Raw genomic sequence first — 27,982 nt, 5'->3', positions numbered from 1 at the left:
AAGTAATAATAAATGGGTTGTAAAATGAAAAAATACAGCAAAGAGGCAATTCGTTCCAAAATACTGTTTTCTTTCGGATTTTGATATTTTAAATTTCATTGTTTTTGTGCGGTTAAAATTTCATTGAATTTAAATTAAGGTATATTTAGATTTAAAATTAATTTGAATCTGGCTAGAAATTTTGGGCTGTATGCTGTTTGGGACAGATTTGGAGGCTGACTTGTGGGTCTACTAGGTTGACGTGTACTTTGGCTTTGTCAACTTAGTCCACAAACGATTCTAGCAGCAGTGACCGTTGGATGTTAATCCAACGGCCGTGCTGCTTCTTCAATATCTGATCTTCTTGCTCCAGCCGCCCAAACCAGCTCCGGTGGGACTGCCTGCTCCCGCCTCCCGTGGCCGGCTGTGCTGCCGCACAGGCCGCACCGCCCCACCCTACTTCATTGCTGGCCAGGCCATTCCTCTACTCACCCACACCTCCTGTTATTTTCCAGCGATGGCATCCGGACCAGTAAACCCTTGTACTCCCCACCGTGTCGGCAACCATTGCCGAGTCTTCCCCGGCTCCGTGTCGTTCCCTTCCTAGGCCTCACCGTCGTCCACCGCCATGGTGCTCTCGGCGCGGCCTGGTCAACGTGGTCAACGAACGACATCCATCGGCCGTGGACTGTACGCGCGAAATAATGATTCCTCCACCTGACAGCTGGGACCCACCGGAAGGGCCTTTGTATTTCGCAAAAAAACGTTCCCCCGCTGACATGTCGGAGCCACCAGCTATATCTTCGCACGCAAGGAAGTGCCTCCTTATTACGCACAAAAAAATGAATACCCCCTGGTAGCTGGGACCCACCATTGTGGGAGGCTGACTTGTGGGCCTACTAAGTTGACGGGGACGGAGGGCTTTGTCGACTTAGTCAATATGAACGATTCTAGCTCCAGTGACCGTATGATGTCCATCCAACGGCCGTAGTGCTTCTTCAACCTCTGGTCTTCTTGCTCCAGCCGCCCAAAGCAGCGCCGGTCGTGTCGCATGCTCCTGCCTCCCATGGCCGGCTGTGCTACCACGGAGGCCTCATCACCCCCTACTATTCCCACCGCTGGCCAGGCCCTGCGGCGACGGCAGCCTCACACCGCAGCCAAACCAGTGAACCCTCGTACTCCTCTTCGCGTGGGCTTCCACTGTCGCGTCTTCCCCGGCTCCATGTCGTCCCCTTCCTAGACCTCGCCGTCGTCCACCGTCGTGGTGCTCTCTGCGCGGCGTGGTCAACGTGGTCAAGGAACGACTTCCATCGGAAGAGTACTGTACGTGGAGAGGCTGACAACTGGGTCCACGGCCACAGCCTAGTTTTTTTGTGATTTGCCAAGTAGGTCGCTTTGTCAGGCCTGTTGGGCTGCAAATCTTTCAATACAAGGAGAGCTTTCATTCGACTGGCCGAGAAAATGGCCCATCAGTAATGAGAAATGGGTTGTACATTTTTAAAACACATCAAACCGGCAATTAGTTTCAAATATCTTTTTTTTTCATTTCGACATTTTAAATTACATTAGTTTTTATGCGTGGAGAATATGTTGGATTTTATATTGATATACATTTATTTTTAAAATCAGTTCGAATGTGAGTTGAAATTTCGGGATTAAAAACAGTTCAGACCGCACCGAAATATGCAAAATTTCGTATAATTTTTTAACCATGGCCAAAATATGGGCTGTAATGCTAACAAAAAGAATATGGGCTCCAAAAAAAACCTTAAGTATTAGCAAATGGGCTGTAAATTATTAGAAATAATGGCATATGGGTTGTATGTTGTTTTCCATAGATTTGAGGCTTTCCTAAAAAAAGGTTGACGCACAAGCAGTGACTGTTGGATGTCCATCGAACGGGCGTCGTGCTTCTTCAATCTCTGCTCTTCCTGCTCCATCCACTCAAACAAGCGCCGGCGGGACTGCCTGCTCCCTCCTCCCCACAGCAGGCTGTGCGGCCGCGCAGGCCTCACTACCCCACCATACTCCCATCGTTGGCCTAGCCATCCCTCTACTCACCCACACCTGCTGTTATTCTCTGGCGACGGCAGACGAACCAGTAAACCCTCGTACAGTCGTACTCCCCTCCGCGTGGGAAACAACTGCCGAGTCTTCCTTGCCTCTATGTCGTTCCCTTCCTAGGCCTCGACGTCGTCCACCGCCCTGGTGCTGTCGGCGCGGCCTGGTCAACATGGTCAACGACCGACATGCATCTGAAGTGGACTGTACGTGGAGAGGCCGACAGCTGGGTCCATGGCCGCATGCAAGGAAATGCCTCCTTATTACGCGCAAAATAATGATTCCTCCACCTAACATCAGGGACCCACCGAAAGGACCTCTGTATTTCGCGAAAAAAACGTTACCGCCGCTGACAGCTCGGACCCACCAGCTATATCTTCGCACGCAAGGAAGTGCCTCCTTATTACGCACAAAAAAATAAATACTCCCCCTGTTAGCTGGGACCCAGTATAGTGGCAGGCTGACTTCTGGGCCTACTAAGTTGACAGGGATGGAGGGCTTTGTCAACTTAGTCAATATGCACGATTCTAGCTCCAGTGAACGTAGGATGTCCATCCAACGGCCGTCGTGCTTCTTCAACCTCTGGTCTTCTTGCTCCAGCCGCCCAAACCAGCGCCGGTCGTGCCTCGTGCTCCTGCCTCCCGTGGCCAGATGCGATGTGGCGGAGGCCTCACCGCCCCCTACTACTCCCACAGCTGGCCAAGCCATCCCTCTACTCACCCACACCCCCTGTTATTCTGCGGCGACAGCAGCCTCACACCGCAGCGAACCAGTGAACCCTCGTACTCCTCTACGCGTGGGCATCCACTGCCGCGTCTTCCTCGACTCCGCGTCGTCCCCTTCCTAGGCCTCGCCGTCGTCCACCGCCCTGGTGCTCTCGGCGCGGCTGGTCGACGTGGTCAAGGAATGGCTTCCATCAGACGTGGACTGTACGTGGAGAGGCTGACAGCTGGGTCCACGGCCGTAGCAAGGAAGTGCCTCCTTATTACATGCAAAATAATTATTCCTCCACCTGACAGTGGGGACCCACCGGACGGGCTACCGTATTTCATGAAAAAAATGTTTGCCCATGACTGCTGGGACCCACCAGCTACATCTTCGCACGCAAGGAAGTGCGTCCGGGCAAAAAAAACGATTCGCCCCCTGACTGCTGGGACCCACCAGCTACATCTTCACAGGCAAGGAAGTGCCTGACAGTCGGGACCCACCTGGTCAAAGCGTATGTAGCGTTGTCATTCTGGTCACGAACGTGTACGTACATATATACTGGTGGATGTAGAGGCGTGCACGTAGCATGTACATGTACGTACAGCGGCCAGGGTGCAAGAAAGAAAATACGACCACGTATGTGTACATACGGGTGGGGTCTCGAACGCCTACTCGCGCATACGTATGACCAGGGCTCGTGTACATGGCTGGGTCAGAACGGAGAAACAACGTCGTCGTCGTGTTCATGGGGAGGCAACGGAATGCGTCGTGTTCATGGGGAGGCAACGGAATGCATCGTGTTCATCGGGAGGCAACGTAACGCGTGGGAGCCAACCGGCTGGGTCAGAACGGAATGCATGGTCGTGTTTGTCGGTGTCAAAACCGGCGGATCTCGGGTAGGGGGTCCCGAACTGTGCGTCTAGGATCGATGGTAATAGGAGGCAGGGGACACGATGTTTTACCCAGGTTCGGGCCCTCTTGATGGAGGTAAAACCCTACGTCCTGCTTGGTTAATATTGAGGATATGGGTAGTACAAGAGTTGATCTACCACGAGATCGTAGAGGCTAAACCCTAGAAGCTAGCCTATGGTATGATTGTATGTATCTCATCTATCGACTAGCCTGGCCTCGGTTTATATAATGCACCAGAGGCCTAGGATAACAAGAGTCCTAGCCGAATACACCGGTGGGGAGGAGTCCTTGTCTTGATCGCCAAGTCTTGTGGAATCTTCCTTGTATGAGCTGTCCGAACTGGCCCATGAGTATACGGCCATGGGGGTCCTCGGCCCAATCTAACAGATCGGGAGATTACGTGGTGAGTACCCCCTAGTCCAGGACACTGTCAGTACCCCCTGAACCGGTCTTCAAGTTAGGGACGCTCCTCGATTCTTCTGAATTGTTCTTCATCTTAGGTCGTCGTATTGAAAACCGGTTCAACAAATCTTCTCATCTTCGATCTTGAGGATCGCCGAAATGCATTCGACGAGTTTACACGTCGGGTATCCGAGGAGCCCCTTTAAGTTTCCGGCCTTTATCAATGCCTTGTTATTTTTATGCCACACCTCGGGTTTGAAGTTGTTCCCGGGAGGCAGCGTCCTCTTGCGTCCGAGCTCCAACGCCGGACCGCATTCGAGGTATCTTTTGTAGCCATGCACCAACGCCGGACCGCTTCCGAGCTCTAACGCCGGAATGTATCCGAGCTCCAATGCCGGACTACGTATCCGAGCTCCAACGCCGGACTGTATCCGAGCTCCAACGCCGGACTGTATCCGAGGTGTCGCAAATCACCTTGGTTCAAAGAAGTTTGAAGGACTTTAGCCAAGCTTAATGCCGGAAATGCCCTCTATGGAGCCAGCCACTAGCGCCCGAGCTTTATGTCGGACTGCTTCCAAGGTGGTGCACCACCCCGAATGTGGGCCGATTTTTGTCAATATTCTTGATTGGTGCAATTTATTCTCTGCTGAGATATATAGCCAGTAGCCTCAAGGTGGGTATCAGTCTAAAACCGGAGATGCACATGAAGGACGACATAAGGCCGCTGATCCCGGTAGCTGCTGAGACTCAGGTTGATTTGCAAAATCGGTCTGAGGATCAAGTCCTAGCTCAGCAGAATACTTCGGGACACAAAAAGCGGCATGCTCAGTCCTTGAGACTCGGGTTGGGTGCGGCCGACCAACCTGAGGATCAAAATCTCCTCGGAAATTGTATTACACTTAAAATTTTCTGCATTGGACAGGCAATGCAGTAGCCCCCGAGACACTGGTCGGGTGGCAACACCAGATCAGGGGATCGATGTGCCCCTTTAATATTTGTAAATAATAAGCCCGAAGCCCAGTAGCCCCCGAGCCTTAATGCGGGCACGGGTGGCCGAATTAAGGATCGATATCCATAGTAAAATCACAAATTGTGTGTAATGACTCTATGTATCCAAGTACTTTACGTCATTAATGCTCGGATCCGCATTGTTCAAAACTTTGTTGACCGACCATCGGCTTCCACCTCCTCGGCCAGTAGCCGAGGAATGTTTGTCCTACTTCATAAAGCCTTTATGAGGGCAAAGATTTATGACAAACAAGGCAAACTGGCCATACGGTTTTATAAACAAAGGTACGCAGAGTGATATGTTATATTACTGTTTAAAAGAAGAAATGTCTTCCAAAGAAATAGTCCCGCTATGGGTTCCTTTCTTTGGGTTGTCATGCTAAGCATGATCATGAAACCTCAGCTCGAATGTAAGAGCAAAATATCGAGGATTTAGTTTGGGAGGTCAGTTAATAGCCCCCGGTAGTGTTCGGCGACAGTCGAGGTCAAGCCGTAAACACTTCGGCCATTGTTATGAATGGCCCGTCATTTAACACCATCATCGGATCGCTGACCAGTTTACGCTTATTGTGACAGTCAGTTTTCGGCTTTCTCCACTGAGGTGCTTTAACCATGTGAGCTGGAAGCACAATCGCAGTGGTTCTCCCTTTGCACACCCAGCCGAACAAAGCGGAACGTAGGAGGCAAGCGCAGGAGCCGGGCAACCCAACTATTAACCGAAGACACAATTCGAAACCGATGCATATATAGCAATATCCGAGAATGTTTTTGAAGAATCTCTAAAGGTGTCCGGCGTTGCACTGCGAGACTTGTGCTGAAAACACACAAATAGTTTAAAAGTGCCACAAGCTTGGAAAACCAAAAAACGTCAGTAAAAACATGACGTCCGAACAAGATCAAGTGTTCGGTTCCAATCCGAAAATTGGCCTTAGAAAAAAGTGCTTATGTTGTGCTTTAACATGACACATCCTATCTCAAGACTTCAAGCGGGTCAGCCTACGGCTTCAACCTCCTATCCCGAAGGCGAAGTACTTCTCGTTAGGCCAGCTTAGCAAACTAAACTCTAGCGGCTTTGAGAGAGAAATTAGGCTCCCCGACTAGTGACCACACACTCGTGTCGAAAAAAGGAGTGATAAATAATAATAATAATAATAATAATAATAATAATAATAAAACTTTGCAACGACTAAGAAGAAGAACACTTATTATAAAACGGCTCAAATAAACTTAAGAGCCCCCAAGTGACTTGAGTAAAAGAATGATTGCATGTACCGAAGTACTTATATCATATCTATGTTCAACCGAACTTTAAACGCGTCTTAACCGACCGTCGGCTTCTCCCTCTTCGGTCAAGGAGAGAAAAGTGTTATGTACTCCATCTGTCGAGAATATCGACGGTGTTTCCAATAACCAGGCAATCATGCCATAAGGTTGTAACAGACAAAGCGTGCTCAGGGAACTTATGCTATATTACTGCAAAGTGTAAGAAGCATCTTCAAATAAAATAGTACCCCCACCGATACCTTTCTTCGGTGCTCATTGTTATTATGAGACTTGTGCAATAGATTTTTTGTACTCTTGAGTTCCGTTGTGTGCCGACCATCATTGAAAACAATAAGAGCGCTAGCTTTCGGCTTCACCCAGTCTGAGGTCCGGCTCGGGTGACCCGATCGTGACAATCGTAGAGGTGCTCCCTTTACTCCCTAGCCGAACAATCGGGAACGTAGGGGTAAACACAGGAGCGAGGCAACCCATCTTGCAAATCACTTAAGTCAATATGGTGCATATTGTGGTGTAATACACGGACAAGGAACGAAGCCGTACAAGTATAATCATATGCAAGAGGAAAAGCTTCATAAAGGAAGCCTCCAAGTAAACGGGGTATTTGAATTTATGTGTCACAGACAAGGTTATGACAAGGAAATTTTTTACAAGCAACTTTTTTCCAAAAAAAGTATAATGCTTGGTCGAACCGAACACAAGTTAAAAATTTAAAACTTGGAGCATAAAGGCAACTTAGCTGGTTAATGTGTTCGGTATTGACGACATGGTCCGAGCTTGATTCGGGACAAGGTTCCATCCCCCAAGCCGGCCCCGAGGTAGCGGAGCAAAGAGCTCGACACGCCAAAGTGGTGACATAGCACAGCCAATGCCGGTCGGCAGAGTGATACCGAAGTCCCTGGCATGGGGTAATGAAGTGTTGACGAAGCCCCCCGTCCAGCCGAGGTGACGTGGTATGTCAGTACGCCGAGTTGTCAATACTGCCCAACCCGGATCATTTTCCTGTGCACAAAAAACAGTGCAAACCGGAGATAATAGTAATAAAAGCCGTTGCATAATAAATAATTTATGCAAAGTGGGTAATAAAAGAAATATGACCTGGCGCCAAAGTCAATGTCGATGTAGGGCATCGGCGTGATGCGGTAAAGGCGCGGCAAAACCTGAATTCACAGGTCGGTCCAAGTTCCGGATGCGGCGTTCGCCGGACTATGTACGGAAACTGACCAAACCACCATGCGACTGCCATTAATGCGTCCTCTGTTTGATAGACCTGTGTACATATGACGGACAAACCAGAGTAATAATTCCATGGGAAGAATGAACCCACACAAGCAAAAAATACTAGGATTAATAGCACCTGGTTTATTTGTTGTAGCGATCCGAAGAAAGGTGATCCCCAAAACTGGGTCTCGATCCGCACACCCATTTCCAGATGTGCGATAAAGCAACGGCATGGCGATGCTGGCAAAGCTTGGCTTGCCGAGGCAAAGCCCTCAGTCCAGCTAACGTGACGAAGCTCGTCGGCTGGTGACGCCGAAGTCATCGGAGTATGTTGATGAAGAGATGATGAAGCCCCCGGTCTAGCCGAGGTGTTTGAGCGGCTCGCCGAAGAGATGCCGAAGTCTACCTGTCAGCCGATGTGTCGAAATAGGTCGGTGTGTTTGATGATGATTTGAAGAAGAGGCAGCATGCTGATGCCGACGCAGGTCAAGACTTGTGACGCGATTGACGCTGCTTGATGCAGCTACCGCGTGGCGATGTCGGTGTGCCCGCTCCGTGTAGTCCGTGGGGCAGCGACGTTGATGATGATTTATCCTTCGCGATGCTGAACTCTTATTCGGCTTGCCGAGATGATGATCAAAGGAGTTCAGCTCGGGTCAATAAAGCGGCGACGTGTCTAGTGCAGGTCGGCAGCCGTGGAGCAATACTTCAGGACTGGTTTGACACCAGCGTGATGGTGAAGATTACCTCGGAGGAGGCTTAAAATTTTATGGTTACGTGTTTAAAAACAACGCACAATAACATAGAAGAAAATTCCTTAAAAAAGGTTGTCCAATATCACGTTCATAAAGAAACATGAATTCGGGTCGGATCCATATTCGCGCAGAAAACAGATCCGAAAATTGGTCCGCTCATCGGAAGGTTCCCGGAGTTTGAACCGTCGGATCAAGCTGAAATTTGGAGGGGTGGTAGATATGGGGATTCCGCAGTAGATGAACGGTTGGATCTTGCAAAGGACCTCCGAGCTGGGCTCCGGAGACCACGCCCTAAACTCGTCCAGATTCCCGTCCAAATTTGACAGGGCTCCGATATAACATAGATTGCCAGAGATTCCTCCATCGAAACTCGACGAAATTTTGCATGGTTGTTGTACATGTAATTCCGCACTGTTCCGCAGAAGCAATCATCAAACCGACTCTCAAGGAGGCGGTGACGGCGAATACAAGTTTGTTGTCCATAAAAATAGCATGGCCGCCCGAGGGCAATGTTGACGTTGAGCCCCGAGCTCCATGGATGATTCCTCCATGATCTTGATAGAGATCGGAGTTGATGTTTGATTAAGGCCCTCGTCCGGACATGGTGATCCGAACACGGTGCGCAGTTCTTGGTCGAACCAAGTTGACCAGTCGAGCTGGTGACGAAGATGCCGAAGTCGCAGTTGATCTGCGGGCGAGCCATCGATCCTTTTGCCGATCACACAGCGGAACTCTCAATGAAAGCACCAATATCGGTGTCAAAACCGGAGGATCTCGGGTAGGGGGTCCCGAACTGTGCATCTAGGATCGATGAAACAGGAGGCAGGGGACATGATGTTTTACCCAGGTTCGGGCCCTCTTGATGGAGGTAAAACCCTACGTCCTGCTTGGTTAATATTGAGGATATGGGTAGTAAAGAGTTGATCTACCACGAGATCGTAGAGGCTAAACCCTAGAAGCTAGCCTATGGTATGATTGTATGTATCTTATCTATCGACTAGCCTGGCCTCGGTTTATATAATGCACCAGAGGCCTAGGATAACAAGAGTCCTAGCCGAATACGCCGGTGCGGAGGAGTCCTTGTCTTGATCGCCACGTCTTGTGGAATCTTCCTTGTATGCAGCAGCTATCCGAACTGGCCCATGAGTATACGGCCATGTGGGTCCTCGGCCCAATCTAACAGATCAGGAGATGACGTCGTGAGTACCCCCTAGTCTAGGACACTGTCAGTGTTCATCGGGAGGGCTTGGATGGAACAGGCGATGGAAACGAGGCCTGGCGTACCGCACAACGGAGGAAACAGACCTGCTACGTTTGGAACGGGGTCCTGTTGATCGGGAGGGGTCTGGCGTACCGCAAAACGGAGGAAACGGACCTCCTATGGTCTAAACAAGAGTCCTGTTGATCGGGAGGGGTGTGGCGTACCGCAAAACGGACGAAACGGACCTCCTACGGTCGAAACGGGGGTCCTGTTGATCGGGAGGGGTGTGGCGTACCGCAAAACGGACGAAACGAACCTCCTACGGTCGAAATAGGAGTCCTGTTCATCGGGAGGGGTGTGGCGTACCGCAAAATGGGACTCCACGGGATACTGTTCATCTCCACCGTCGACCTCCTCCTGCCTCCACGGACTCCTGTTCATCCAGCCTCCACCGCGCGCTACTCCACCGGCTACTATTCAACCACCCCTCCACGGGCACCCCTCCACCGTCTACTGTTCATCCAGCCCTCCACACCACGGGATCCTGTTCAACCACCCCTCCACGGGCACCCCTCCACCGTCTACTGTTCATCCAGCCCTCCACCACATCACGGGGTCCTGTTCATCCAGAGGCAACGCCACCGCTCACTGTTCATCCAAACACCCCCGCAACGCTCACTGTTCATCCTAGAGGCATCATCGATCGGCTTTAGTTAGCAGCAGTAGCGAAGGAATCTCTTGATCGGGTTCAATTAACAGCCATCGATCGATCGCTCGAGTTCAGTAACGCGTAGCCTGCAGTGCAATCGCTCAGGTTCAGTTAGAGAAATGTGCATCGCTCGGCCCCCGACCTCCCACCGTAATCGGGAACTCCTCGAAATTTTCCTCGCCCTTGCTTCTACCATGGTTTTTTCCGTCATGGACGTCCCAAAGAATGTCATGCAGCTGTGTCTCCAGCCCGCCCAGGACGGAAAGCCCATTTTCTGTCATGATTTTTTGTCATAGAAGTAGGAGCCCACCACATCTATGATGATACCGGGTTTTGTCGCAATTATCGTCATAGAAGTGTCATATGTATGACCAAAAAAATTCGTTCGGCCCAAAATGTCACGGATGTGTCTTTTTTGTAGTGTTTTCTTACAATCGCCACTTCACACAAATAACAAATTAAACATACATCATCCAGAGTAAAATCAAGGTCTGACTACGGAACCAAAATAAAAGAAGACAACCCCAAATGCTAGATCCCCTACCTTCCCAACTGGGCTCCACTACTGATCAACCAGAAAAGACACAACACAACGATCAAGATCTTCATCGAGCTCCCACTTGAGCTCGGTTGCGTCACCTGCACTGGTATCATCGGCACCTGCAACTGTTTGGAAGTATTTGTGAGTCATGAGGACTCAGCAATCTCACACCCGCGAGATCAAGACTATTTAAGCTTATGGGTAGGATAGGGTAATGAGGTTGAGCTGCAGCAAGCACTAAGCATATATGGTGGCTAACATACGCAAACAAGAGCGAGAAGAGAAGCAACACAGCGGTCGCGAACCAGAAGTGATGAAGAAGTGATCCTAAAACTACTTACGTTCAAGCATAACACAAGAACCGTGTTCACTTCCCTGACTCTGCCGAAAAGAGACCATCACGGCTACACACGCAGTTGATTCATTTTAATTAAGTCAAGTGTCAAGTTCTCTACAACTGGATATTAACAAATTCCCATTTAACACATAACCGCGGGCACGACTTTCGAAAGTTCAAACCCTGCAGGGGTGTCCCAACTTGGCCCATCACAAGCTCTCACGGTCAACGAAGGATATTCCTTCTCCCGGGAAGACTCGATCAGTCTCGGAATCCCGGTTACAAGACATTTCGACAATGGTAAAACAAGACCAGCAAAGCCGCCTGAATGTGCCGACAAATCCCGATAGGAGCTGCACATATCTCGTTCTCAGGGCACACCGGATGGGCAAGACATCGGGTTGGCATAGACCCTGGTTGCCCAGGGGCGCCGGACATCGCCCAGTTCGGACCAACACTTAGAGAAGCACTAGCCCGCGGGGGGGTTAAAATATAGATGACCCTCGGGTTTGCCGACCCAAGGGAAGGGTAATAAGTTGTTAGGCAAATGTAAAACCAGGGTGGGCCTTGCTGGAGGAGTTTAATTCAAAGCGAACTGTCAAGGGGTTCCCATAACACCCAACCGTGTAAGGAATGCAAAATCAAGGAACATAACACCGGTATGACGGAAACTAGGGCGCCAAGAGTGGAACAAAACACCAGGCGTAAGGCCAAGCCTTCCACCCTTTACCAAGTATATAGATGCATTAATTAAATAAGATATATTGTGATATCCCAACATATCCATGTTCCAACAAGGAACAAACTTCAGCTTCACCTGCAACCAACAACGCTACAAGAGGGGCTGAGCAAAGCAGTAACTTAGCCAAACAATGGTTTGCTAGGAAAAGTGGGTCAGAGGCTTGAAATGGCAATATGGGAGGCATGATATAACAAGTGGTAGGTAGCACGACATGGCGATAGAACGAACAACTAGCAACCAAAGATAGAAGTGATTTCGAGGGTATGATCATCTTGCCTGAGATCCCTCAAGGAAGAAGAACGAGTCCATGAAAAAGACAAACGGACGTAGTCGAACGGATCGTCACAACTCCGGAAAGAAACCGAAGCTAATGAGAGAAGTAACCCGGAAAGAAGCAAGCAACATAGTAAACCAACAAGCATAAACATACCATGATGCACAATCAAGTATGATGCATGTCTGGTTTAATGAGGCATGGCATGGCAAAGTGCACAAGAAATACTACAAATTAAGTGGAGCTCAATATGCAACGAGTTGCATATTGACGAAACACCACATTGATTATTTAGTTCCCTCTCATTTATGTACTCAACAAAATTAAATGTTATTAAACATGGGAAGGGGTGAAGCATATGAAAACTACCTATCTAGGCAAGTTTAAATGAGGCCGGAAGTAACAAACAACAATTCCGGAAAATCCTCATATGCAATTTATGGATTTGGTATTGTTCTTCCCTAACCATATTTTAGAGTTGTTAAACATGCAAGATGAGTGCACCATGTTAAACTAGGCATTTTTCTACCCCGATTACATATAAATTTTATTTAAAATGGAGCTACGATTATTTAGTTATGAATTAAATCATTTTAACAAATTATTTAAGCAAATTTAATCTAACATCATTTTAAACATTTTAACATGCATGAAAGTTGGATATTATGAAACTAGATAAAATTCTAGTCATTTTACATATTTAACGTTTTAACATATGATACACGGTTGTGAAGTTATTATATGCATGATGTAGAGGGACTTTTCTACAAAACTGCTGACTCGAGATCAATAGACAAAATCGTCCAGACCAGGAAAAAACCTATCGGTTGAATCTGAAGCAAGTTGGGCCTACAGAAAAAAGAACGGAGGCGCCGCTGGGGCCTCACCATGGACTTTGGCCCGGTGGGTGGAGATGGCTGCTGGCGGGCCGGTGATTGCGTTGTTGGGCCGGGAGGCCGAGTGCTGGGCCAGTTAACGTGCCCTGCTCGTGCGCTCGTCTCCTCGTTCTCGCGCGGGACGAGGCCATGGAGGCACCGGCGGCTAACGGTGACGGGGTGGTAGGACGGCAGCGGGGACGAACAGATCCGAGGTCAGAGACGTCGGGAACAGACAGATCCGACCGACAGAGGTGGAGCTCGTCGAGCTAGGTACGGCGCCATGCCGGGGTTCCTGCGGGGAGAGAGATACCATGAGAGAGAGGGCACAGGAAAGGGAAATAGAGATGGACAGGGGAGGAGAGGAGAAGGCGACGGGGTACGGACCGGGGCGGAGGTGCTCGTCGCCGGCGACGACGCCAGCTCCGACAAGGCGGCGCGGAGAGGAGGCAAGCGGCAAGCTCGGACCGGGAGCTCCTCTCCCGATCTGGAGCTCGGGGAGAGGGGCGGCGTTGTGCGGGCTCCTCGGGCCCAGATCGTCCTGGGACGGGCCGCGGCGGAGTGGGAACTGTGGGGGGGTGTAAGGTGGCACGCCGTGAATGGCTGCAGGGGCGGCGCGGCTGATGTGGCAGCGGCGCTGGGTGGCGGCTGACCACTAGCGTGATGACAAGTGGCGGCGGGGGAGTGCGCTGGTGATGAATACGAGGATGCAGGCAGTGGCTCTGATGATTGGGTGGCGCGGAATCTGAGGAGGAGGATGGCTGCTATCAAAAAATGGCAAGGGGGAGGTTTATATAGGGCAGGTTTAGGGTTAGGGGGGATTTGGAGCGTTTCGGAGCATCCGATCGCGATCCGATGGTTCCGATTGAGAGGAGGGGTTTAGCTGGGTTAGGTGGGCTAGAGGTGAGTGGTAGTTGGCTGTGCAAAAAACCTTGGGCTGAGAGAAGAGAAGAGAGAGAGGCCCGGCGACTGTTTCCGGATATCGAAAATGTCCGACGTTTGACCGGCTTATAGTGCCACTATATGTTTAGCAGTTGGGCTATGAAATGAGCTCCAAATGTGACGAAACTTGACACATGGTCTATCTACACTATAATAAGACCGCACGCCAACTCTCACCCCATTCCAAGAACATTTTACGGCCACTTATAAAATAAAATTCCGGAGGTGCTGCAGGCACGTGTAAGTGTGTCTGGGCTCAGAACGGACAACGAACGGAACTGGGAGAACCCAGACGGATGCAAGTTTTGAAACCATGATGATGCAATGCACATGATGACATGGCAAGATGTGACACGCAAGCGAAAGACAAGGCAACAACAGCAAAAACTGAAAGACACCTGGCGCAATAGTCTCGGGTTTGATCCCTAGTATCCATTATGTTCTGAGATTGATGTTGCTATGACTTTGCTATGCTTAATGCTTGTCACTAGGGCCCGAGTGCCATGATTTCAGATCTGAACATACTATGTTTCCATGAATATATGTGAGTTCTTGATCCTATCTTGCAAGTCTATAGTCACCTATTATGTGTTATGATCCGTTAACCCCGAAGTGACAATAATCGGGATACTTAGCAGTGATGACCATAGTTTGAGGAGTTCATGTATTCACTAAGTGTTAATGCTTTGGCCCCGTACTCTATTAAGAGGAGGCCTTAATATCCCTTAGTTTCCAATAGGACACCGCTGCCACAGGAGGGTAGGACAAAAGATGTCATGCAAGTTCTTTTCCATAAGCACCTATGACTATATTCGGAATACATGCCTACATTACATTGATGAACTGGAGCTAGTTCTATGTCACCCTATGTTATAACTATTGCATGAGGAATTGCATCTGGCATAATTATCCATCACTGGTCCATTGCCTACAAGATTTTCACATATTGATCTTTGCTTATTTACTTCTCCGTTGCTACTGTTACAATCACTATAAAACCAAAACTGCTACCGTTACTTTTTCCGCCATTACCACTACTATCATATTAGTTTGCTACCAAATATTTATCTGCAGATATTAAGTTTCCAGTTGTGGTTGAATTGACAACTCGGCTGCTAATACTTGAGAATATTCTTTGGCTCCCCTTGTGTCGAATCAATAAATTTGGGTTGAATACTCTACCCTCGAAAACTGTTTCGATCCCCTATACTTGTGGGTTATCAAAGGTCTCGACGGATAGGACGTTGAGCCTTGCACCACCATCGATGAGGGTCTTGGTGACTTGAATGTTGCTGATGACAGGTAAGCAGAGCATCAAGAGGACGCTGACGGTCGCCACGCACTTGAGCTGGTCCAGCGAGCTGAAGGTGATGGCACACTTGGACCAGCTGAGCGGGCGTGTGCCCTCGAGCTTGGGAAGGGTTGCGTTCACCTCACAAGCAAACTGCTTGAAGATACGCTTAGAGGCTGGGGCTTCCAGCGCCACCCAAGATGCAGGCGATGGCACGGGGCTCTTGGAAGCCCCCAGACCCATCATCCTGATGATGATGATCGTCGTTCCTCCTTGGTGGTGCTGGCAACGGAGGGAGGCCGGCGTTGCCCTGAGGGTGGTCCTCACGAGGCTGCTCCCTCCAGGCGCCCTCGTGAGGCGGGTCCTGCCAGCGGTCCTCACGAGGCTAGTCGCGCCACTCCTGACGAGGGACATGGTCGTCCCAGCGTCCTCCACTTAGTCCTCCTCCTCGCTCGTAACCTCGGTCGTTGCGCTCGGGGCGTCGACCAAAGTGCCCATCGCGGATGGCCCTGAGCTCCTGGGAATCGTTTGTGTTGTGGCTGTGGATGTTGTGGAAGGCGCGGAATGGACGGCTGGCCTTGGACGACTAGGGGTGGTCACGGCCGCGTTTCGTCTCCAGCTCTGCTGCAAGCACGGCAGCCCCCTTGCGCTTCACGTCCTTGATCTTCGCCTTCTTGTCTTCTTGGTCGGCAGCTGGAAGCTCGAGGAGGGAGAGGCGGCCTTCCTCAGCCCTCACGCACTTGGTCGCCATGTTGAACATCTCCAGGGCCGTGCATAGGTCCTCGTGCATGGCAAGCTCCTCCTTCATCTTGACGCCGCGGACGCCATCGGAGAACATGGAGATGATGGCCATGTCTGTTACCTTGGGAATCTTCAGGAGGACGCTGTGAAACGCTGGACAAACTTCTGCAAGGTCTCCCCTAGTTGTCGCTTGATGCGCCCCAGGTCGCCCGCGGCCGGCGGGCGGTCGCGAGTGCCCTGGAAGTTGGCGACGAAACGCTCGCGCATCTCGCCCCAGGAGGAGATCGATCCCGCGGGCAAGTTCAGGAGCCATGAGCGCGCGCCATCCTTGAGGGCCATGGGAAACCAGTTCGCCATGATATTTTCATCGTCGTTGGCTGCCTCGATGCTCAGCTCGTAGAGCTGGAGGAACACCTCGGGGTCAGGGGTGCCATCGTAGCATGGAGGCGGGTCTGTCTTCAATTTGCTGGGCCGAACGACGCTGCGCAGCTCGGGAGTGAAGGCGCGACAGCCTGGTGTGGTCACTGGAGCCCATCGCGGAGGAGGAGCCTGATCCGGGTGTGTCGGCGTTCTGGGAACGGGGGTCCCCAGACTTTCCTGCCTGCGGCCCACGTCGTGGCTGAGCCAGTAGGCCGTACGACCCATCTTCACCAACAAAGCATCCAAGACCCTCGCGAGGGGCCAAGCCTCGCGAGGCGGACGACGCAAGACCTCCTCTGGAGTGGCCTAGCTAGGCAGGCTCATGAGGAGCGGAGATATGAAGGCAAGGCGAACCTCACGAGGCTCTTGTGACGTGAGCCGTGACGATCAACACCAGGCGGGCGCCAGCGCGCATAGCGTCCTTGTTTCCTCTTTGGTGCAAAGGGGGCAAGCGCAGCCGCGGAGTACCGATGCCTCAGGCAAAGGTTGCCATTTCGGTGCAACAAGACCAAGACCATGGATTGCAAGACGGTGGTCACCTTGGAGCCCAGAATAGCGTCACCACCAGAACTTTGTGCAGGTGAAGACTACTTTTGTCAGGATAGCTTGTACTAGTTGTCCCACTTCAAATTAGCCTACCATTGTTGGCTCCCTTCCCGCTCGATATTTGGGAAGAGGACCAGGGCCTCTATAAATAGGACTAGCCACCACAATGGGGAAAAACTGGATCTGAGCGAGAGGAAGAGAGACCACCTAGCACACGCAAGCTCACTGACCTCAAGAACACCTCAACCTCAGGAGGCCGTTCTTCCCTTGTATTGTTCATCATCAGCCCAAGAGGCAATCCACCACCACCACACTGGAGTAGGGTATTACACCACAACGGTGGCCCGAACCAGTATAAACCCCGTGTCCTTCTATGTTGTGAGTTCGTCGAGTTTTTCCGTAAGATCTTAGCGGGCTAGAGCGTAGATCGGTTGGAGGGAAAGACTTCGCGCGCACCCCAGTGTTCGAACCTTAAGGGTTTGCCAGAACCCCACACCCCGACATTTGGCGCGCCAGGTAGGGGTGCGCCGGAGCTTTTCCCCATCAACCAGTAACCTCTACCACGGCACCGCACACCCATGGCAGGTGCCCCGCCACCGACCTCCTTGCCCGACGCCAGCAACAGGGAGTCTGCGTACCGAGCCCTCGCCCCGGCTCTGCGGCGAGTGCAGTGGCCGGTCAAGTTCAGGCCGGAGATGCCGCCGCGTTACAACAGCGCGGCAGACTCGGCGTTGTTCCTGCTAGCGTACGAGGAGGCCGTCCTCGAAGCCGGAGGTGACGACAAGATCATGGGAAACTTGTTCCCCCTGGCCCTCACCGGCGAGCCGCGTGCTTGGCTGCTTGACCTCCCGGGATCCACGGTGATGTCCTGGGGGGAACTCCGCGACCTCTTCACTGCGCTCTATGCGGCGCCGGCACACCACGCAGTCGCGGCACTGCTGGGCAGCTCCCAAGCAGCTCCTTCAGATCGCCACGTTAAGCCTTTCATCTGTGTGATTGGGGCCTCCTGCAAGCGCCCGGGGGCTCCGCCGGGTTGGGCCGCGCCAGAAGCCGACCTCACCTTCGACTCGGAAGACCACCCCGGCTCCATCGCCGGCTCAGGGATGCTTCCGATGCTCTGCACGCCCACCATCTGGAACGTAGCCGTCACCAAGACCCTCATTGACGGCGGCGCCGGTCTCAACCTGCTCTCCGTGCAAGCTTTCAGCCTTCTTCATGTGCCGCTCGAACGGCTCGGCCTCAACAAGCCCTTCACAGGGGTGGGCGGTGGAGCTGCTCACCCCGTGGGGCAGATCCGCCTCCCTGTCACCTTTGGCACGCAGGATAACTATCACACCGAGCTAGTGGACTTTGACATCGCCCGCATCGGTCTCCCGTACAATGCCATCCTCGGGTACCCGGCCCTCGCTCAGTTCATGGTGGCAACTCACCCGGCCTACAACCTCATGAAGATGCCGGGGAGAAAGGGCATCCTCACCATCCAAGTGGACACTAAGGAGGCTGTGATGGCGCTCAGGCTCACCTTCAAGACCGCGGCAGCAGCGCAGCCAGCCGGCGCCGGTGCGCCGGAGGCTAAGGAGGCAGCGCCCACCAAGAAAAAATAGTTGTTCGCCCAAGACTAGGTAGAGACCAAGCAGGTGCCGGTCGACGAGGATGGGTCTTTAGGAGCCACCTTCACCATAGGAACCGGCCTTAACCCGGGGCAAGAAGAAACTTTGGTGAGGTTTTTGCGCGCGAACAAGGAGATATTCGCGTGGGAGCCCGATCAACTGGTAGGAGTCCCGAGAGACGTAATCCAGCATCATCTAAAGGTGTGACCCAACGTACGCCCCATGAAGCAGCGAGCAAGATGGCGGTCCACTGAGAAGCAGGCCCTCATCGTCCAAGAGACACGCAAGCTGGAGGCGGCAGGTACAATTCGGGAAGTTCGATACCCCAAATGGCTGGCGAACCCCGTTGTAGTACCGAAGAAAGGCGGGAAGGAACGGATGTGCATCGACTTCACCAACCTAAACAAAGCCTGCCCCCAAGACCCGTTCCCCCTTCCGTGCATCGATCAAATCGTCGACTCCACCGCCGAGTGCGATTTGTTGTGTTTCTTGGATGCGTTCTCTGGATACCATCAGATCAAGATGGTGGTGGAGGATGTGGAGAAGACGGCCTTCTTGACACCATGCGGGGTGTACTGCTACACATGCATGCCTTTCGGCCTTTGCAATGCGGGCGCGACCTTTCCCCGGCTGATGCACATCGCCTTGGGGCGGCAGCTCGGCAGGAACAGAGAGGCCTACGTTGATGACATAGTGGTCAAATCTCGCGAGGCGAGGACGTTGATTCAGGACTTGGAGGAGACCTTCGAGAGCTTGCGCCAAGTGAACTTGAGGCTTAACCCAGAAAAGTGTGTGCTTGGCGTCCCATCCGGCAAGTTGCTAGGGTTTCTCGTATCCCATAAAGGGATCGAGGCGAACCCAGAAAATATCAAGGCCATCGAAGACATGAGCCCACCACAGACCCTCAAGGAGATGCAAAAGCTGGCAGGACGGGTGACCGCGTTAGGGAGTTTCATCTCTAAGCTAGGCGAACGCGCCTTGCCCTTCTTTAAGCTGATGAAGAAGAAAGGTCCCTTCGAGTGGACCCCGGAGGCCGACCAGGCCTTCCGAGACCTCAAGAAATACCTCACCAGCCCCCCGGTGATGGTGGCACCGCGGCCTCTCGAGCCACTTTTGCTCTAACTTGCCGCCACCCCGTACCTTGCCAGTGCGGCACTGGTGGCGGTTTGGGAGAAGCGTCAAGACAAGGGTAGAGCTGATGCAGCACCGGGCCAATGTAACGCCCCAAGACCGGAGCTTCAGTTGACTTCCAGGGTTTCCGGGTTTCTCTGTGTGTTTCATTTTTGCTTGCTCCTTTTATTTTTGCATTGCATCATGTCATTAATTTTTTGCAACTCAACTAAATAAACCGTATGGATCTTCGATCCGTTTAAACCAAGGGAATTCACATGGTGAGTTCTCTTTATAACATACCCTCCTAATGTTAGAGAGCTATTATAAAATATTCCATTGTTTTGGAATCACCCATGAACCCACTTGCATATTAAATCCCTTGGCCTTTTCTTCCTCAAATTTTGACTCTCTAGTCTTGCCATTTATTCTTTCATCATTTTTCCGGAGCTCTACCAAATTCTCAACATTTTTGGATACCCCTAAAACCTCGCCCTAGTTCAAACCCATTTGAACTAAATTCAAATGAGTTTGAATTCTTTTCGTTCGATCTTGGCTATTCCAATTTTCTTGGAACCAGCGCATTCTTGTGAGTCCAGGAATTTAACTTCCATGCCCAAATTCCATACATACCCTCTCTTTCTATTTTTTCCCTTCTATCTATTTTTATTTTTTCTCTCTTTCTTTGAGAGAGAAGAGTAGGAGAGGCAGTCCAGCAGGCCCTGGCCGTTTTCCTTTCCATTGGGCCGGCCTCCCAAGGCCCAGCCGCACCCACCTAAACCTAGCCTCGACCGAACCCTATCCCGACACCCTCTCCCTCGTTTCCCTCCAGTGCGCCGCCACCACCCACGACAACGCAAGACCCACTCGATCTCCTCTGCACGATCCCCTCTCCCCTCGTTCTCTCGTTCTCTCCCGCAGTGCCACACACGATCCCCATCCTCTCGTAGTCTCTCTCTCTCCCTCCTCTCGCAACCTCCCGCGCGCCTCCCTCTGCAGCACAAGAAGTCGCCCATCGTCAACGCCTCCTCCTCGCAAAGTCCCTGTCGCCGAGCGCTCGAGGAGAGGAGGTCCCCGAGCACCCGCGCGTGCAGCCGTCGTCCTCTGCGCCCGCAGACGTCGCCCGTCGCCGGCGCCTCAAGTCCACGGCGCCCGCACCTTCTTCCTGCCGGCCCTCCTCCGACCTCATCCTCACGAGCACAGCCGCCGGGGCGCCACTTCGCCGGTCCCCATTGCTCCGCCACTTCAGGAGCCAGCAGGTGCGCCGCCGCTTCGCCAGGAGATCGCCGCATCGCCGGAGTACGCCGAGCGCCACCTACCCCGTTCGGCTCCCTCGCCGGAGGACGCCACCGCGACCCTGCCGTACACCACCGACCCGGAGCACCGCGTCGTCGCCCAACTGGAGCAGGGCCCCATGGACGCCATGTCTCGTCGTCGCCAAGTCCCACCGCTCTGCCTCGCCTCTCACCCGTCGCCCCTGCATCGTTCCTGCCGGCCTCGACCTCGTCCCTGAGCTGGAGCCTCCACCTCTGTCCCCATGGCGCTGTGGCCCCGTCGCTTCCCCGCCTCTCTGCCGCGCCAGGGACTCGAGCCCTCCACGCGCGTCGCCGCATGGCTGCCGAGCCCTCCTCTGTCGTCATGCCCTTCTCCAACACCGCCCCAAGCTCCTCCCCTCCCCGACATGTACTGGCCCGGGTCCGGTATCTTCAACGCCCCATTGCCTCCTCGCTGCTGCCTAGACATCTGCAGCCATAGTCCGACAGTAGCTCCACGAACACCTCCATCTGGTGCCTCCTTGGACCTCCTCAAGTTTGGCCACACCACGACCCGCAGGACCGAGAAACGCCAAGTACCAAGAAGTTCCTGATGGATGCGCCAAGTCCCCAGCGAGACCCGTTTTTCTGTCAAGTTTGACTACACGGCTTTGACCTCAGAGTTGGACCGCAAGCGCCAAGTACCCCACCGGCAAGACCACACGGACGCTCGAACGACTACATACCAAAACGTTAAGTACCTCGTCGATACATGTACGTCTACCGTCACCAAAGGCCGCAAGTACAACTACTTCCACATCGCGCCATGTACGACTACCGTCGCTTGGGTTCGACAAGACACCGAGTACCACAATGTTAGCCATGTACATAATACACCAAGACCGGACAGACAAGTACCCTGAGAACATATGTACCGCTATTGTCGATGTGCTTTTCGTCAAGTTCCACTACCGTCGACCCCGTGGATGTCAACTTCCTCGCCGCGACCCCGATCCTCTATGGAGTGTGTATGACTATGGCCTGTGTACCCCTACTTCCACGACCGTCGTGAGAACGTCTACTTCCACTACTTCCGCTACGAACTCGAACCGCTCTGAGAATGCTCCTTTGGGAAGGTATAATCCCGAGACGATCGTCCAAGAATGATTGCTTGTGTTGTATGAAATGCTCGCGTTTGCACCGTACCCGACATGCTTTCTTGCATGTTCCCCGTTGCCATACCGTTGTCTCGTGGGACACCCGTTTGCTGGGATCACCCCACCATCCTTGCATGACATGCTCCCGCCACACTCTCTTTTGCACCGGCATACCAATCGAGTTACCGGAACCGGAAAGTTGCCGTGGTATCATTTTCGGATTCGTTGTCGTGGCACCCTCTTCATTTCTGCCACGATGACAAATGCTTCATAATATGCTCTTGTTAACATTTTCATAAAACATGCATAAAACGTGCACATGACATCCGCATCATGTTAAGAACATTTAAAATGTTTAAATTGTTGTTGCATCAAATTTCTAATGCATATGGGGATTTACCGGATTGTTGTTTGTTATATCCGGCCCCATTTAAATTGTTTAAATGGTATAGTTTTGTTATGCTTTACCTCTTGCCATGTTAACCAATATTTAATATTGTTGAGTTCCTAACCGAGAGTGAACAAAATAATTGATGCGGTGTTCCGTCAATATGCAACACTTAACTTGTAGTGTTGCTTGTGCATTTTGCCATGCCATGCCTCATTAAACCAGACATGCATCATACTTGGTTGTGCATCATGCCATGTTCATGTGTTGGTTGTTTACTATGTTGTGTGCTTCTTTCCGGTGTTGCTTCTTCGGGTTGGTTTCGATAACGTCGGGTTTGTGAGGAACCGTTCAACTATGTTAGTTTGTCTTCTTCATGGACTCATTCTTCTTCCTTGCGGGATTTCAGGCAAGATGACCATACCCTCGAAATCACTTCTATTTTTGCTTGCTAGTGGCTCGCTCTTTTGCTATGCCTATGCCGCGATACCTACCACTTGCCTATCATGCCTCCTATATTGTTGAGCCAAGCCTCTAACCCACCTTGTCCTAGCAAACCGTTGTTTTGCTATGTTACCGCTTTGCTCAGCCCCTCTTATAGCGTTGTTAGTTGCAGGTGAAGATTGGAGTCTGTTCCTTGTTGGAACATGGATATTTTGTTGGGATATCACAATATCTCTTATTTAATTAATGCATCTACATACTTGGTAACGGGTGGAAGGCTCGGCCTTATGCCTGGTGTTTTGTCCCACTCTTGCCGCCCTAGTTTCCGTCATATCGGTGTTATGTTCCCGGATTTTGCGTTCCTTACACGGTTGGGTTATAATGGGAACCCCTTGACAGTTCGCCTTGAATAAAACTCCTCCAGCAATGCCCAACATTGGTTTTACCATTCGCCACCTAGCCTTTTCTTTCCCTTGGGCTTTGCAGACTCAAGGGTCATCTTTATTTAAAACCCCCTGGGCCAGTGCTCCTCTGAGTGTTGGTCCGACCGAGTAGACCGCGGGGCCACCTCGGGGCAACTTAAGGGTTGGTTTTACTCGTAGGATGTCTCATCTGAGTGTGCCCTGAGAACGAGATATGTGCATCTCCTATCAGGATTTGTCGGCACATTCGGGCAGTGTTGCTGGACTTGTTTTACCATTGTCGACGATGTCTTGTAACCGGGATGCCGAGTCTGATCGGATTGTCTTGGGAGAAGGAATATCCTTCGTTGACCATGAGAGCTTGTGATGGGCTAAGTTGGGACACCCCTGCAGGGATTTGAACGTTCGAAAGTCGTGCCCACGGTTATGGGCAGATGGGAATTTGTTAATGTCCGGTTGTAGAAAACCTAAAGTTGACCTTAATTAAAATGCATCAACCGCGTGTGTAACCGTGATGGTCTCTTCTTGGCGGAGTCCGGGAAGTGAACACGGTGTTGGAGTTATGCTTCACGTAGGTTGTTCTAGGATCACTTCTCGATCATAGTTTCTCGACCGTGCGTTGCCTTCTCTTCTCGCTCTCATTTGCGTATGTTAGCCACCCAAATATGCTAGTCGCTTGCTGCAGCTCCACCTCATACCTTTTACCCTACCTATAAGCTTAAATAGTCTTGATCGCGAGGGTGTGAGATTGCTGAGTCCCCGTGACTCACAGATACTTCCAAAACAAGCTTGCAGGTGTCGTTGAACCGTGCAGATGACGCAACCAAGCTCAAGGAGGAGCTCGTTGAAGATCTCGTTCTTTGTGTTGTTCCATTTCCAGTTGATCAGTAGTGGAGCCCAGTCGGGACGATCGGGGATATGTGTAGCATTTGGGGTAGTCGTCTTTTATTTTGGGTTCCGTAGTCGGACCTTGATTGAATCTGGATGATATACTGCTTTATTCATGTAATTGTGTGAACTGGCGATTGTAAGCCAACTATGTATCCCTTTCCCCTTTATTTCTGTACATGGGTTGTTTGCGAAGATTACCTCACTTGCGACATTGCTTTCAATGCGGTTATGCCTCTAAGTCATGCTTCGACACGTGGGAGATATAGCCGCATCGAGGGCGTTACAAGTTGGTAATGAGAGCCTTCCCCGACATTAGGAGACCCCTGCTTGATTGAATCATTGGCGTTGTTGAGTCTAGAAATTTTTTTGAGTCATTTAGGAATATATATATATCAGAGAGTTAGGAATTCTTTTTACTCCTCAGTTGTAACATCCCAAATTTTCAATTTGGAATGTTATATAGGTCATCCTGCATATCATGTTTTATTTTGCTTTTGGTTTTGATCCTAGAAAATCCTAAGCAACTCAAGGACCCACGGAGAGAGTTGGGGATTTCGTTATTTACATATTTGAGTTTTCTCAATTATGTAAACAGGATCATTTGATTTTATTTATTTTATCATCAATTATTTCTATTACAAAAATATGAGAGAGGGAATAAAATGACTTTCCCAAAATATAGAAATATTGAGGATTTAATAAAAAAATCAAATAAGATTTATTTCGGAGTTTCGGTATTTTTATTTGAATTTAGGAAAAATGCGCGTTTTTCAAATTTGTAGTTTGGGCCCAGATAAATGTTCACTTTATCGGGCTTGATTTTAGAAACCAGGGAAAATTTATTTCGTGAATTTTGGAGTCCGTTTAGTATTTCTTTTTATTTTTTCTTCCGAGTGGAATTATTTAAAAAAACACGAAACCGACTATGGGCCGTACTCGGCCAGGACACCGCCGGCCGAGGCCTTTATAAGCCGCCGCCCCAGCCCGAGAGAGCCCAGCCGCCCAGCCCCGAAACGCTAACCCTAGCGCGCCCCAGCCGCCGCCCCGCCGCCGATCCGGCGGAGCCGCGCGTCGCCCGAGGTTCGCCGCCCTCAAAATCCGTGCCGTTTTAAAAAAAAATTCTGTTCGTTGTTTTTCTTTTTCGTCGGATTTTTCCGCGGTTATTTTCTGATCGCGATTTATGATCCGATTTTCGTTTTAGTATAACTTTTCGCTCGTTTATCGGAATCAGGCAATTCAAGCGCCTGGAGTTTCATCTCGAAACCCTCTTTCCGAATAACCAACTTAAACAAGTTTTTGCTACTGTAAAATTTGCCTTAGATCCAGATTACTAGAACGAAGTTGTTTTCTTTCGCCGTTTGATTTCTTTTGCTTCGTTCGATTTGATTCTTTTTGCAAACCAGGGTTCTTAAGTTGAACTTTCTGGTTAGATCTTCTATTTGAGTTTTACCCGTGCATTAGATGAGTACTTATTGTATGCTTGTTTGTTTGTCTACGATAGAATACCCGGAGTGCGCCGCCTGTTACTTCGAATCTCTAGGTTTCGCGGATCATCATCAAGGCAAGTAACACTTTGATCATGCCTTTTTCTACAACCCAGTTTTATTGCATTAGATCAACCTTCACACATTGCATGATTAGGATCTAATTAAATTGTGGGATGGGAAGTAGATGAGGTAGTACCTATTACCTGTTTATTATCAAACCTTTGGGAGTTACTTCTACGTTTACTTATTATGCCATGCTATGCTAGTAGACGTTGATTGGGTGAGTGATATCCATGATAGATGTGAGATTGTTAACTAAGGGTTTATCTAAGGTGGCAACCTAAACACACATCTGGGTGGATTGAGGCACCTTGGTATCCCAGGACTTGCCTTTTTTCTTTTGGACCGCCACCCAGGCTCAAAGGGATCATGAGATTATTCATACTAGAAACTTCCGTGTGCAGCCACAAGCCATTATGGGCTCTGGCATAGTTGATTAAGTTGTGCGAACTCTTACAGTGGTAGACTAGCAGATGTAGGGGATGTAGGTGGTACGGTCTACCCGATCGTAAGGTGCTAGCGCTTCTGAAAGACTATGTCTCGGTCATCCATTTCTCAAACACCTTGTAGTGCGAGAAATCCAACTGAGGCGATCGAGTCTTGTGGGGAAAAGTGCGCAAACCTCTGCAGAGTGTAACAAACTAATCATGGTTAGCCGTGTCCCCGGTTATGGACATCTTGAGTATCTAGTACCTGGATTATCATGTGAATCTCAACATGTTACTCTAAAATTAATTTTGTTGGGTTTAATGATGTTATTTAATTGGGATTGAGAATGCTATCAACCATTCTCAATGTTTAACAACCACCATGATAGTAATTAAATTTATTCCTTTGAAGTAGGGAAAAATTGGCTTTACGCAAAAAATTTAACCATAGAGCTTTCCACCAGCCAAATATGCATATAGTATAGTTGTTGCATTCCATTACTCTCTATGTGTTACCTTGCCAGCATATTCCATGTGCTGACCCATTTTCGGGCTGCAACGTTAATGTTGCAGACTTTTCAGACGATGATTGAGGAGTTTTAGGTCATGGTTCTATACTCAGTGATGCCGTTGGAGTTGATGGACTCACTTCTCTTCCAAGCCTTCCGCTGTTATCGTTATTAGATGGCCTTAAGCCATATTTATTGTAATAAGTTCTCTTTTGAGACACTCGATGTAATAAGTGTGTGATTGCTACTCTGCTATAAATCCTCCGAGTACTGTGTGGTGTCAGCATTACTGATCCAGGGATGACACCTGAGCATAGAGATCAGACTGTTTGAGGTCTGGTCGCTACATCAGTCCCTTCGTCGCTCTGGTGAGGCATCCCGACGTAGAGTTTTGACTCTTCTCTTCTCCAATTTCACTAAAAAAAATTTAGGATCACGCGGGTATCTTGGAATCGTTCTGATGGTTTTGTGACGAGAACATTGTTCTTGGTGCCTCCTGACATTTAGGGGTTGTGGCAGTGTCCCGGGGAGTTGAGCTCCGAGGTGTTGTCGTCACAATTTTATCGTTGCCATTCTGGAATACCTGAGTTTCGCCGACATCAAAAATCTCTTTTATGCAGTTGTTGGTGAGATAACCTCGACGCCACCCAGTACTGGGGCGGGAGTTCGGGAGTATTGCCATAACTCGTATAACGGATGCTTTTCGAAGGTTGAGGTAAATGATTTCCGAAGGTTTCTTGGTTATGTGTTGAAGGATGGATACAGCTGGATGTAGGGTTTGTTAGTTTTGGGTGAGATATTATGCTTCCCCTGTATCCCCAACACCTGATTGCATAACTGGAAAATTTCGGGAGTTTGTAAGTGGGAATTCAAGTAGCTCTTAGGATATCTTTCCGACACATGTATGATATGAAATTGGGGTTCGACGTCTAGTGGTCTGCCTATCCCCAGTTGGTTTTACAGTGGTCTCGTTGGGTCTTAAAGAGTCCTTGGCTATGCTGACTCAGGGATGCTTCGTATGTCCTGTGCACTGCCTTGTGCATGATGGTGCTATACGATCGAGCCCGCGTAGGCCCCACCACGAAAACTTTGGACGAAATCTCTGTCATATGTTTGTTCCGGCTTATTTTGCAAGCCAATCCTTTGTTTTGTTTTGAGTTGTGGTATTCGAGTTGCTTCGAAGTCAAATGTTGATTCCATACCTTTTTCCTAAGTGGTGTTCTCATATTCCTATGTGGATACTAATCCTTTATGATAATCGAGAGTGTCATGTCAAT

This window comes from Triticum urartu, chromosome 6, assembly GCF_003073215.2.
Source record: "Triticum urartu cultivar G1812 chromosome 6, Tu2.1, whole genome shotgun sequence".
Classification (NCBI taxonomy): domain Eukaryota; kingdom Viridiplantae; phylum Streptophyta; class Magnoliopsida; order Poales; family Poaceae; genus Triticum; species Triticum urartu.
The sequence above is the reverse complement of the archived record's forward strand: the minus strand, read 5'-3'. Positions refer to the sequence as shown.